The 14,363-nt window shown below is 38.8% G+C and overlaps 1 pseudogene; it reads right to left on the bottom strand.

Annotated features, from left to right (window-relative positions):
- Positions 1 to 260: 260 nt before the first annotated feature.
- On the bottom strand, positions 261 to 13,585 carry LOC103090477 (centrosomal protein of 78 kDa-like; annotated as a pseudogene).
- Between the last annotated feature and the right edge of the window lie 778 nt (positions 13,586 to 14,363).

The following is a 14,363-nucleotide window of genomic DNA, read 5'->3' as shown; positions in this document are numbered from 1 at the left end:
CCTCTGCCCACCCTGCGCGCGGGGGCTGGAAACGGCCGCGGAGAATCAAGGCGGGGCGGGAAGGGGGGCTCCAAAGAGGGTCTGGCGACTCGAGTCGCTCCGTTTCTCAGTGCGCTTAGCGCGCGCCGTGGGGTAAGAGGAGCGGGGCTCCGGGACAAGGAGACGGGTGGCACTCACGTACACCAGCAGCGGCCATGGGTAGACAGCGGGCTCGGTCCCCACGAGCGGCTCCAGCTTCTCCCCCATGTCTGCGCGCGCGGTCACCGCACCCTGCTAGTCTGGCGGTTGGGGGAGGGGCGCGGCGCCGCCGGCGGGGGCGGGGCAGACGGGCAGGCAGGCGGCAGGCGGGAGGCTGAGGGGAGGGGGCCGGGCCTGGGTCTAAGCCGCCGCCGCACTCCCGTCCGGCCCCCCGCTCCCTCTCTGTGGTCACAGGCGGGCCTCCAGCGCTGCCACCAACTCAGGCCGGCGTGAGGCGAGCACAACGAGCCGGGGGCCAGGCTGAAACAGTCCGGGCGCGCGCAGCCCACCCCGTGGACTCGCCCACTCTCACGCACGCGCGTCTTCCACTGCCCACGGCCACCCCCACCAGCCCGAACTGGGGACACGGGGAGACCCCCTTGGGGCCTGGGGTGGCGGGTTCGACTCCCGCGCTTGACGTACCGTGACACACCGCCTACCCCCCCAATAATAAGACTATAATTCCTCATTACATATGACAGCCGGAATCCCGGCTTCTGTTCACAAAAATGCTGTGTATTTAGCCTATGCTAGGCACCAGACCGCGGACGCTCAGTACTGGCAAAAAAGGAAATGCCCTGCCCTCAATAGCACTGCCATTTTAATTGGAATAGTAGTGACAATGGTCAAGGAAGAAAATAAAGTGTCATCATCGCCATGGGGATGGTTAAGCTCATGTGTGCACTGCGTGGGGCCCCGGCAACCACAAACATTATTCCAGATGTGGCCAGGAAGGTATTTTTCAGAGGAGATTAACACTGAAATTGGTCCACTTTGCGTAAAGGAGATCGTCAATGCCACAGCGTGGGTGGGCCTCGTCCATCAGTTGAAGGACTGGAGAGAAAAATGAGGTTACCTAGAAAGAGGGAACTGTTCCTCCAATGGCCTTGGGACATCAGCTCTTCCCTGTGTCTCCAGCCCAGAGTCCTGCACTGACTTGCCTGCCTCACAGTCACATGAGTCAACTCCTTAAAACTATATATGTAAAAATACTGAATATATACAAGCCTATTAATTTGTATATGTGTGTATACATATTATATATATGTATACACATGTTTATATGTGCCTCTGTTTGTAGTATATGTGTAAGTACTATATACAGTATACATAGAGGCCTATATATTTGTATGTACATATTGTATACGTTTGTATGTGTATATATATAGTATACATATTAACGTGAACATGCTGTATATATATATATTGATATATGGGTGTGTATATATACAGTATATGTACACTGTATGTACCTATGTATACAGTGTATATTTATATATATGTGTGTCTCAATTTTTTTTAACTATGGACATCCAGTTGTTTCAGCACTATTTGATGAAAAGACTATCTTTGCTCCATTGTATTGTCTTTGTTCTTCTGCCAAATATTAGTTGATTGCATTTATGTGGGTCTATTTTGGGGCTTTTTATTCTGTTCCATTGATCTATTTGTTGTTTCACCAATACCACCCTGTCTTAATTACTGCACCTTCATAATAAGTCTTCAAGCTGGGTAGTGTCATTCCTTCAACTGTGTCCTTCAATGAGGTGACAGCTATTCTGGGTCTGTTGCCTCTTCATATGGACTTTAGAATCAGTTTGCCAATATCCACAAAATAACTTGCTGGGATTTTGATTGGGATCGCACTGAATTTCTATAGATTAACTTGGAAAGAACTGACATTTTGGTAATACCGAGTCTTCCTATTCATGAACATGCAATATATCTCCATTTATTTAGTTATTCTTTGACTTCATTCATCACGGTTTCGTAGTTTTCCTCCTATAGAGGTTGTACGTATTTTATTAGATTTATACAGAAGTATTACAGTTAAAGCAATGCTAATGTAAATAGTGTCAGTTTTTTTTAAACCTATTCCACCTGTTCATTATTGGTATATAGGAAATCAATTGCCTTTTGTATATTAACCTTGGATCCTGCAACCTTGCTATAATCACTTATTAGTTACAGGAGTTTTGGGTCAACTCTTTTAAGATTTTCTACATAGATGATCATGTCACTTGTGAACAAAGACAGGTTTATGTCTTTGTTCTCAATCTGTACACCTTTTATTTCCTTTTCTTGCCTTATTGCATTAGCGAGGACTTGCAGCACAATATTGAAAAGTTATAATAAAGGAGGCCATCCTTGCCTCGTGCTTAATCTTAGTGGGAAAGCACTGAGTTTCTCTCCAGTAAGTAAGATGTTAGCTATTGGTTTTTTTGTAGATCATATTTATCAAGTTAAGAAAGTCCCTCTCTATTCCTAGTTTACTGAGAGTTTTTCTCATGAGTGCACGCTGCACTTTGTCAAATGCTTCTTCTGCATGTATTTATATGTTTATTTTTCCTTTATTTGTCTTGGTTGGATTATATTAATTAATTTTCAAGTGTTGAACCAGCCATATGTACCTGACACAAATCCCATTTGGTCATGGTATATAATTGTGTTTATACTTTTTTGGCTTCAATTCACTAACATTTCGTTGAGAATCTCTGACACAATTTTTATCACATTTCTACTAGAAAAGGTTTGGGATTCTAATGAATTTAAGCTATTAATTAGTCTTATCAAATTGTGCTTTTTATTCAAAGATACACCATAGCAGAACCCTGAGGGAATGGATGGTGAATGGTAAGACCTGAATTTACACTTCATTTATTCTTTATACCCTGAATCCGATTCTCAACAAGTGTTCACGGTTGATGTTTATTTTTTGGAAATTAGACATAGCTCACTCCATTCATTCATTCAACAGATTCTACAGCAGAAGGGAGGCTTCTAAGGAGGTAGGGTGTATTAGTGGGGCTGCAGGTTATTACAGGGAATGCAAGCAAGGCCTCATAATGGAGACAGTGATATTTGAGAAAAGACCTAAAAAAGTGAGTGAATGAGTACTGTAGATAGTAAAGACAGCAGCAATTCAGGTAAAGGGAACAGCAAGTGAAAATGTCTTCCTACTACACTTGTTGAACATCAAGGACTAAAGAGTATAAGGTGTTTGGAAAAGAGTGAGCAAGGAGTAGAGGTGGAGGAGATGAGATCAAATATGTAATGTGGAGGGTAATCATGTAGCAGCTTTCCAGCATTTTAAGAACTTCAGCTCCAACTATGATGAAGGGGAAGACACTGAAATCATATAAAATTCTTCTGACTTAGATTCTCAAAGGGGGTTCTCCGGCCACTGTGTTAAGGACATAGTTCAAAGGGATAATAATTAAGATGACAGACAACGAAATCTTAATCCTGAGTGGTAACAGTGGAAAAATAGAGAAACTGTCAAAATCTGGTTCTATCTCAAAGATAGGGCTGACACATTTTGCTTGTGTATTGGATTTGAAAGGAGAGAGAAAGAAAAACGTCAAAGATGAATCACATTTTGTAACTGAGCACCAGGAAGAATGGGGCTGCACTTTTCTGTTTTGGAAAGTCTACAGGAAAAGCATGAGTGACTATGTGTGTATTTGATTGCAAGGTATATTAAGTTTGGGATGTCTGTTAAATGACAAAGCAGAGATATTCTGTTAGTAACCAGTCTTGTTAGGCGGACCCAGTCCGTAAATGACAACCATCAACCTACCTAATCTGCTCAATTTGAAGCCCCATAAAGGATTTGGGGGCATTAGTGTGAAGAGGGCTTCCTTTTGCGTTTGTGTGTATGTGTGTCATTTGCTTTGACACTGTGGTTAGGCTAAAGTAGCACTATTCTGGGCTTTCATCTTTGGCAACTTTTTTCTCACCAAGAAGCTTTTTTATTGGGTTGACGCCAAATGAGTATTTGCCTGATTCTTCATGTCCTGATTCTTTAACTATTTTCCTAGTTTGAGAGGATCCCACGGGCCGCGGAGCGGCTGGGCCCGTGAGCCATGGCCGCTGAGCCTGCGCGTCCAGAGCCTGTGCTTTGCAACGGGAGAGGCCACAACAGTGAGAGGCCTGCGTACCGCAAAAAAAAAAAAAGCACAGAAGGTTGTCCACGGGGAGGGTACTATCACAGGCTGATTGACAGTCTCTGTGTTGTAGACCAACTTAAGGGCAAACACATACGGTTCTTACGCTTTCCTGCTCCTGATAATAGGCAATGGCAGGCTCTGGATCACAATGTTTGAACCCCGCAGGAATAGTGTTGCATTATATGTGGCATGACTATGATAAGAGGTATATATGTTATCTAGCATGTATCTTCATTTTTATGCTACACAAATACAAGGCTGTCACTTTCTGAGACATCAAACTTTCTCTGGCTGTGACAGATTAAAACCAGATGCCAAGTTAGAAACATTTCTGAATTAGGTGATTTGGGTTCCTTGACCAGATTAAAAAAAAAAAAAAAAAACTGTTTTTCTTCTTGGTTTTACATTTAGACAATATGAGTTAGTCTAAACTATATGACCAAAATATCGAACTACTGAAACAACAGGCTCCTATCATTATTATTTTGATATAATAAATAATAGAGGGATATTGCTTTACTAATAATTACCAGCATTTAGCAATGACAAGCCAAAAGTTAAGCCTTTAGGGAATTTGTGAACTCCTTCATTTCTTACAATAACACTGTCAGATTGGTACCAGTATTTATCCCCATTGATGAAGAAACTCAGTTTCAGAGGAAGACACTGAGGCACAGAGGTTAAATGTAACTTGTCTATGATTGCCCTAGCTGCTATGCTAGTCGGCTTCATCAACCACTATCACCACTATCACATTTCTTTAATTGGACTTCAGGTTCAGATAAACAATTTTTCCTGGTTGCAAGGAAATCATTTAACAGGCCCACATTGCAATGCTTGAAATGCAAGTCTGAGCCCAAATCTGAGAACCCTAAACCATGTGATCACTAAAAATACTGAGTATCAATTCTGAGCCTTATAATATGAGTTTGCATTTAAAATAACAGGCCCTATTAGGAATAAGTGTACAAATGGCATTCTAGAAGGGAATATATCCAACAGGTGTTTTAAATTCCTTTAGTGGCAGTGAAAAAGTATGAAGGCGTTTCCTGCAACACTAAATGAGCTGATTTGCTTTTGGTGGGTAAACACTGAACTTTGTTTACAAAACTTAACCTGAAAGTATTTTCTAAGTATCCTGCTATTACTCAAAGTTAGCCTTGTTATCTCCTTTAACAAACAAGAATGGTAAGACACACTCTCAGTTAGTATAGTATGGATAAATCATTTGCAGTCTTGGGTAAACTTGTACCTTAAGGAGTGTCTTCAATTTGTGGAAGACAAGAATTCACAATTGCCATTCTCTATGCATATTACTGCCATAAAAACTAATTCCAGCAAAAAAAAGCTATAGTTAGGTAGGAACTTTCATAAAGTGATGCAGTCACTCAGGAATGCTTTGTAACCTAAACCGACTGAACAGTCAGTAACCAATGAATTATCCTAATGCTGATTCATCTCAGAGGTCCTTTATTCCAATGACTTTCGCTGCTATCCTTCTCTTTTACTTTTGGGATAAAGAACTACAAATAAAGTCTTAGTTACTCTAAGGTTCAACTTGTACCTCTCCTGTCATACAACTCTTCACTTTCTCCATCATCTGCCACCAAATGCCAAAAAGAAATCTGAGTACTCTGCGGTCATGGCACAGGTATTTCTAAAGAGATAAACACCTGTTCAAAAATCACTAATCCGAGAATAAATATATGGGGAAATGAACTGGGGACATGAGTGGAATCAACTGAAACTGTGAGAGGCCAGCAGGGCAGATATGTGTCTCTATATGTGCCTTAAAGGATAATGCTCTCACTGAGAAAAAATGCTTTAATGCCCCAAACTTTAATCCAATTAATATCTGGGAATATATTTCAAGACCACTTTTATATATGTGTATTACATAATGTTAGCATTGTATTTTATTTGTGTTATGCTCTCCCTTATATTCATGGGAATATGTTGCCTTTAAAGTTTAAACTTCCTTGTTGATTTTGTACATGGATGAAGGTTCACACAGTAAGATAAGTTCAAGGATTTCTTTCTCCAATTCCATTGATATGAAAGGCTCTGGAACCAGCACCCCCCCCCCGACTCTCCCCATGTTCTTATCCTGCCTGATCCCACTTCCCCGCTGCACCTGACCCTAACCTGTCTGCGCTGCTATAAAACAGTCTGTTCACAGGGTGGTGATGACAATAAAAGGTATTCATATCTGTAAAGCGCCAAGGGCTCTGCCTACTTTATTTTATCTTGGGGTTTTCACTAGACACATCACATGCTTCCCTCTCTTTCCTAAGGCATGGACCCCACATGAAAGGGAGAAAAGGTGACCTCATATCTGGATATGGATTTTGTCACTTCAAGAGCTTTATCATATTAAAATTAATATCTAATACATATTAAACACTATGTGTCAGGAACATCCTAGGTGCGTTCCATAAGAACCACAAATATTGACAGCTAACCATTAAGGAAGTAATTAACCATTAAGGAATAACCATTAAGGCTGTTTTAATTTTAGCACACCGGAAAATATAAGAGGTATAAATTCTAGTAGCATTTTAAAAAAGAAAGAGTTACCAATTTTAATAGTAGTTTTCCTTTTCAACCACTTTCCAAAATTATAGTTTTCCTTTTCTGCCTAGCAGCTTTGTATGGTTCCTTCACCGATGGAGAAGTTATCCACTGGTACTGAGAGAAAAATGATAAATATGCCATTTAAGTTACAGGTAATTTAGGAGGGTTTGATCTTCATTGGAAATTAAGATATTTTAAATTAATAAAAGGTCTTCAATCTGCATTTCTGGGAAGCCAAATTAAAGCATCACACAACATTTTCAAAAACAGAAAAGCCATTTCATTTGACTAAAAACTTAGTTTTAAGATGGCAGAAAGTACCTTGATAATTTTCTTTTAAAAAGGAAAGAAAAACAAGCCATTAAAGAGAAATTCTTCCAAGAGAATTAAAACAATGTTATGTGCCTCTGACTTGGCACTCTTTTGGCACTCCTTCCCCATTCTGGAGACTTTTTGGTAACTGCTTTCATCACAGAATGATTTAAAGTAAAATAAATTTAAATTAGAGTAATTATTTCCCAATGAGTGGCTATTTCCATTTAAAACCAAAAGCCAACTAATTATTGCTTTTCCCATAAAATTAAATATGAAATCTACATTATGTAACTATACACTTATTTCCCGCTTTGTGTATTCTAATTTCTTCCTCAAAAACCTAAGATGCCATCTTGCAGACTTCCCCCAGCGGCTACTATTTTGGCAGCAGCAAAGGTCAGCTTTAAACATTTTGCATCTAAAGTGGCTTTAGATACCTTTGGATAGAAAGTACAGTCTGAGCACCATCCAGACACTTAGATACCTAAAGTGCATCCAAGATAACAAACCAAAGTCCGGATATTCCCTCAAAAGCTGCTCCTCCCATCAGCCCCCTTCTAAGTGATACCACCCAGTTGCACACATAATCATCAACAACTTGTCTCCTTGTTACTATCTCCTTCATACCCCACATCTAATCTATCGGCAAGCCTTGTTAGCCACACCCTCAAAACACAATCTGAATTCAACCACTTTTCACTTGCTGCAAACTTCCAACCTAACCTAGGCCATAAACATCTCTTATTTGGACCCCTGTGATAGTCTCCTAACTGGCCTCCCTGTTTCTCTTCTTTATCCTCCCAAGTATATTCTCTATACCAGGTCATCTTATTCAGATACTATTTGGATCATGCCTTGTCCCACTTCAAAACCCTCTACTCGTTTAGAAGAATCCACATCTTTACTCTGGCCTTCAAGACTACAAGAGCAGACCCCTGGCTAGCTCGTTGACCTCATGTCATACCACACTCTTCTTCACTCAGTACTCTGGCCATGTTGGCCTCCTTGTTTTTCCTTAAATAATCCACCCACCTACATGCCTGCATACTCATTGCCTCCTTGTCCTGGAATGTGCTTACTCCAGTTCTTCCATGGCTTGCTACTCACTTCATTCAGGTCTCCGTTCAAATGCCACTTGTCCAGTGAACCTGTACCCTAACAAAGCTATCCAATGGAGTCCTACCTGCTCTCCCTCACTCTCCTTACATTAAGATATTTTTGCACTTCCTACTACCTAAAATTATATGACTTATCTGTTTACTCATTTCTCTCTGAACTCCTTCACTAGAATGTAAGCTCCATGAGGGCAAGACTTTTGTCTGTCTGGTTCACTGCTTTATCCCTAGTGCCTAAACCCGTATCTGGCACACAGAAGATAGTAAAAAAAATTACTTGTGAATCTGACAAATGAATAAAGTACTCCTGGCAAGAATTCAGAGGTTGCACAGGAAAGAAATAATGCTCTTCGTGGAAGCAGGCTTAGTATCTAGGTTCACCTCTATTCAGAGTAGAGATAAGAACAATTTACAAGTATAATTCACTTTAATTAGTACATTATATGCTAAAAACATAAGGGAAGTGCAACACTAGAAAAGTACAGTTGAAGCTTGAACAACATGGGTTAGAACCTCGCGGGTCCATTGACACACGGATATTTTTCAATAAATATGTACTATCATCCTACATGATCCAAGGTTGGTTGAATCCACAGATGCGGAACCACTGACTATAAACTTATACCCAGATTTTCAACTGCGTAGGGGTCAGCACCCCTAGCCCCACGTTGTTCAAGGGCCAGCTGTATATGATGAGGAAAGTTAAACACATTAAGTTTTAAAAACTGTCAATATGTGAACAAATTCTTTTTGTTTTCCCATGTGTTTATCAATTTAAAAAAGTGACCACATACCAACAAGTGGATTTTTTCTTATATCCAGAACGAGCAGAGTTCTGTTGGTTTCAAGGGCCTTTAGTAAAGCCTTTTCTCCTTCACTGGTGAGGCCACACTGCTGCAGATGAAGTGCTTTCAATGAAAGACAAAAGGTCATTTGCCAAGTCTATACAGATTTAACATATAGACAACTCCCATTTTCTCACGTGTGGAAGAGTCCTGCACAAGACAAGTCATGGCAGGTTTGTAATTTGGGGTATGGAAAACAACAGAAATGTATACGCACACACATAATGCATAATCCAATTTAAAAACCTCTTCTTGGATGTGCAATGATAACCCTGCCTTTAGTCCCAGTAAATCATCCAACATATTTTACAATTACAGAACTGAAGAATAACTGTATATAACCTATGAGCAAAAAGCATCACAAAATGATTCTCAGTTCATAATTAGCAAGGGTGGCAGTGGCATGTAAACCCCACAAGCAAAACCTGGTGGAGCTGAGAAATGCACTGCATTCTCTTGATCATGATCTTCAGCTCCAAATCACACATGAAACTAGTTAAAAGGGGAAAACAAAATAGAAGAAATGTAATAACTGTTCGTTTTAGAGGAAAAAAAGACAAGTCTAAGAGGTTACAAATAATAACAAATTCAAACAATGTGTGAACAGAGAATACATACTAAAAACCTATTATGAAAGTATGCTGGTCAAGAACTCTCTCCATAAAACGTCAGAGAAAAACCAGAAAAACTGATCATGAATTCTAGTAGTTCTGGGGCTGAACAACCTACTCATTTAAACCAAAGGGATCATCACCAAAGCACAGGTATTAAAAAATATTACATGAAAGGAAACTATCATGAGTCATTTATTTAAGTGTTGAGTGGACCATCACATTAAAATAACTGGAGTCTTTCAACACCCCCATGACACACAGAAATAGCAAGTCAGACATATGGATCTGACAGCATATCATACAACCCTTACAAACTCTCACTACAGAAGAATGGGCACAGGGTATAATTAACCAAATAGCCAAATTAATACAAACAGCCAGTAAACCTCACCAGTAAATCAAATGAATACAAAATAAAACAAAATGTGGTTATTCTCCTATCAGATTAAGGCAAGATTCTGTAAGAAAAGCCTTTAAATAATGTCTATACCCTTTTGATCCAACAATTCTCTTTTTAAGAATTTAACCAAAAGAAATAGTCAGAGATATAGGTAAGGATATATATCAGAGTACTATTTGTAACTGAAAAACTGGACAAAGCTTATACACAAGCATGGATAAGCTATGTGCACTGTGGCATATTCATATAATGGAATACTGAACAATTCCAAAAATTGATGCAGGAGATGCAAATTCACTGACTTGCTAAAATGCTCATACTAAGTTAATTGAAAAATGTTATAAAATTTGGAGTAATCCCACTTGCATAGAAAACGGAGAGGTACTCATTTTTGTAGTTTTACATTTTTTTACAAGTGCTACAAGCCAGTGTTTATGAGACACAGGCTTCACATCTACTGTTGGGGTGGACTACAAATTGGCATAGCATTTCTGAGTGGTAATTTGGCCATGTGTATCAAAAGTCTTAAAAATATGTCACACTTAGTCATTCCACTTGTAGTACCTTATTCTACAGAAGTAAGCCCGATGGACACAGAGATGTATATACAACGTATTCACATTGTTTGTGACAGGGAAAAGCAAACTGTCTAAATCTAACTGCAAAGAATTGATTAAAATATGGGACATCAATACGACGCAATACTACATGATACGTCATTAAGTGAAAAAAGCAAGAATATGAAATAGCAGGTATACTACAATTCTATTTTTGTAATCCCTAGTGTACAAATATATTTATAGAAAATAAAAGACTGAAAGTATATACACCAAAATGAACAGTGATTGTATGTGGGTATTAAAATTATAGGTAATTGTTCTCTTGTTACTCTGTATTTTCTATAAAGTATATATGCAACTCTTAGAGAAAGTTTAAAAGCAAAATAAAAGCTCTCAGTAAAATGAGGCTTTAAAAAAATCCTATCACAACAGTAACATGCCAAAAGCTAAGCATATATCATATTAAAAATTCAATATTTTCAATTTTAGAATTTACCTCTAAGCCATAAATCCCCGCTAAGAGATTCTGCCAAAGCACTTGCACCCAGATCACCAATGAACGTGTTGCAGTTCAGAGTGATGCGCCTCAAACGAGCCATACAGTCAAGATCAGGTCTCCTTGAACGAAGACTCTCAGCCCAGGTTTTTTCTTGCCTTCTGATAGTCTGATACTTCAGAGATTTAATGGGATGAAATTAAGATGCTTGAATAAGGAAACAGTGTGTGCCTACTGAGTACAGCTTATTATGTCAGAGATTTACACACACACATATCAAGTATATATGCCAGGAGCATCAACCTGAGAAATTAAACAGTCACTTCTGGTTTATGAGTCCAGTGACCCAGATTCTAGTCAGTCAGTGATTAGATTCTAGCCACTGTATTTCCTGTTTCTGAACACTTATGTAAAGTTGGACAACTCAGTTACAGTCTATGAATTATTTTCCTTATCTTCTAAGTCAGGGAATTGGTTCTAAATTCTATCTTTGCTGAGGCTCTATATTTCATCATTCTGTCCTCCAATGGCCTCCAAACACCTGACTGGGAAAACCATAAGAAAACTTCTTAACAAGCACCTTATTTATTAACAAATTATATACACAAAGTTCTCTACATATAATTTAGGTACATGATAAACTACACAGATTTTTTTAAAATAATACAAAGGTAAAAACGTTCTAATATTTTATTTTCCTAACTCCTAAGGCATTATTTTATTTTACTCATTTTTAAAATTTATTTGTTTATTTATTTATTTGTTTGTTTGTTTGGCTGTGCTGGGTCTTCAGTTGCAGCATGCCGGATCTTTTAGTTGTGGCATGTGGGCTCTTAGTTACGGCAGGCACGTGGGATCTAGTTCCTTGAGGAGGGATCGAATCCAAGCCCCCTGCTTTGGGAGCACATAGTCTTAATTGCTGGACTGCCAGCGAAGTTCCAAGCATTATTTTAAAAACTATATTTACAAACTGGATCTCACATGCTACCTAGGGTGTGCACACAAACTTCAGAGGCCTGGACTATGCAGAGCCAGTTTGATGTGCCTTGGGAAGATAATGGTTTGACATCTAAGCACAGGTACTGTCTTAAAGACATTCAATTCTTTATATTCATAAAGTAAATTTTGGTAACAGGGAACACTGACTGTAAATGAAAAAAGTCTTATTACATTCTTGAAAAAGTAAAAGACTCAAAGTGCCTTTGATACTCTAAAAGGAAAATCTTTAGTGTCATTTTTCTATTAACAATAACTTATAAAAGCTCCAAGCAGAAACAACAGCAATCACTTGCACCGTGCTTTGTATGCGCCAGGCACTATTTACACAAATGAGTTCAGTTAAACCTCATAATGAGGCATAGAGGTTAAGTGATTTGCCCATGGTCACTAGCTATGAAATGGGAGAAAGGGAATTTGAACCTAGGCCAGTTGGCTTCGGCACCAAAGTTCTTGGCTGTTTTCTACCTCAGGGGTCAATGGACTTGCCCTGTATAGGCTCAAAGAATTTTTCAGTTTTTAAAATCTAAATTTAAACATTTCCAGATCTGTGGGCTATACAGTTTCTCTTGCAACTACTCTGCCCCACTGGTGCAGGGTGAAAGTAGCCATAACTACCATGTAAACAATGGGTGTGACTATGCTGCAAAAAAACTTCCTTTACAAAACCAGGCGACGGGCTGGATCTGGCCCACCAGCCATAGACTACCTTAAATAACTTTAGGCCTAAATACAGTCATTATAACCACTGTAAAGTTGTTAAGGCATTATTTTAAAAACTGTATTTAAAAATTGCTGATGTTCTGATTTTTATTAGTTTAAAAATTACAACAGCTATTAAACACTTGATTCATTTAAGTCTTGAAGACTATAACGGCATAGTTTCTTCACAGTATTACAATAAATATTTTCAGTAACTAAAATACATAAAAGTATTATTAGGTATTATATATTAAATCTCTTATGTCTAAAATTAAGTAGAATATCTCTACTAAATGGTAGACTCCCAAACTGAAAACTGGTCATATTCTTTCAGCAAAATGAAAGCTGCACTCACATGTATCAAAAGACAAAAATTAGGGCTTCCCTGGTGGCACAGTGGTTGAGGGTCCGCCTGCCATGCAGGGGACACGGGTTCGTGCCCCAGTCCGGGAAGATCCCACATGCCGCAGAGGGGCTAGGCCCGTGAGCCATGGCTGCTGAGACTGTGCGTCCAGAGCCTGTGCTCTGCAACGCGAGAGAGGCCACAAGAGTGGGAGGCCTGTGTACCGCAAAAAAAAAAAAAAAAAAAAGACAAAAATGAACTGCCATCTGTGTCAATATATTAATGTGCTTCAATCACATATGTTTTCATGCAAGTTTAAACATAAAATCACCTTTAAGATCTAGGCCATGTGATCTGCTCCCTGCCATGTCAGATTACAAGTGAAGTTTACTTAACTTGTCTTAAGTGTGATAGAATACTTTACACCTTGAAAAATAACTAAAATGAAAAAAAAACACACACACAATAAGATTAAGAGCCTAAACATTTGTCATTCTTGACTTATTTGCTTTTCTTGAGTCAATTGGAGGTTTATAGCCACATTCTTAAAATCACTAACTACAATCTTCCCAAACGTAATTGATGAACAGATGCATTCTAAAACTTGTCAGTAACAAACTGTTATTCCAGTTTACAGCAACAGTTTAATTCTATTTAGCTACTAAAACTGAATGCACTGAATACTGCAAACTTTATTCCCAAACACTCAGCAACGTACCACGTATCTTTTCAGATATAGGAAAAAAAGGAAAAAACAAAAAAGCATAAGATTCTTCCTATTTTCATTTCCAAAGATACATCCCAATCTTGTTTATCAATCAGCGATTTAAACGTCAACTATAAACCCAGTATTTTATTAGGTGCTATGCAGTATACTAGAGCAATATAAGAGAGAGGACCTCAAATTCTCTGTTCCCTCAAATTGAAAGGCAGGCTTCCTGACCGCTCCAGACCACTACTGGACACAGGGAACACAAACTAATGTTTCAGGACACCAACCGTCACCTGCTTTCTTTTTTTTTAAATATTTTATTTATTTATTTATTTATTTTTAACATCTTTAGTGGGGTAAAATTGCTTTACAATGGTGTGTTAGTTTCTTCTTTATAACAGAGTGAATCAGTTATACATATACATATGTTCCCATATTTCCTCCCTCTTTGTCTCCCTCCCTCCCACCCTCTCTATCCCACCCCTCCAGACAGCCACAAAGAAC

This window comes from Lipotes vexillifer, unplaced genomic scaffold, assembly GCF_000442215.2.
Source record: "Lipotes vexillifer unplaced genomic scaffold, Lipotes_vexillifer_v1.1 scaffold1496, whole genome shotgun sequence".
In the NCBI taxonomy this organism is placed as follows: Eukaryota; Metazoa; Chordata; class Mammalia; order Artiodactyla; family Lipotidae; genus Lipotes; species Lipotes vexillifer.
The sequence above is the reverse complement of the archived record's forward strand: the minus strand, read 5'-3'. Positions and strand labels throughout refer to the sequence as shown.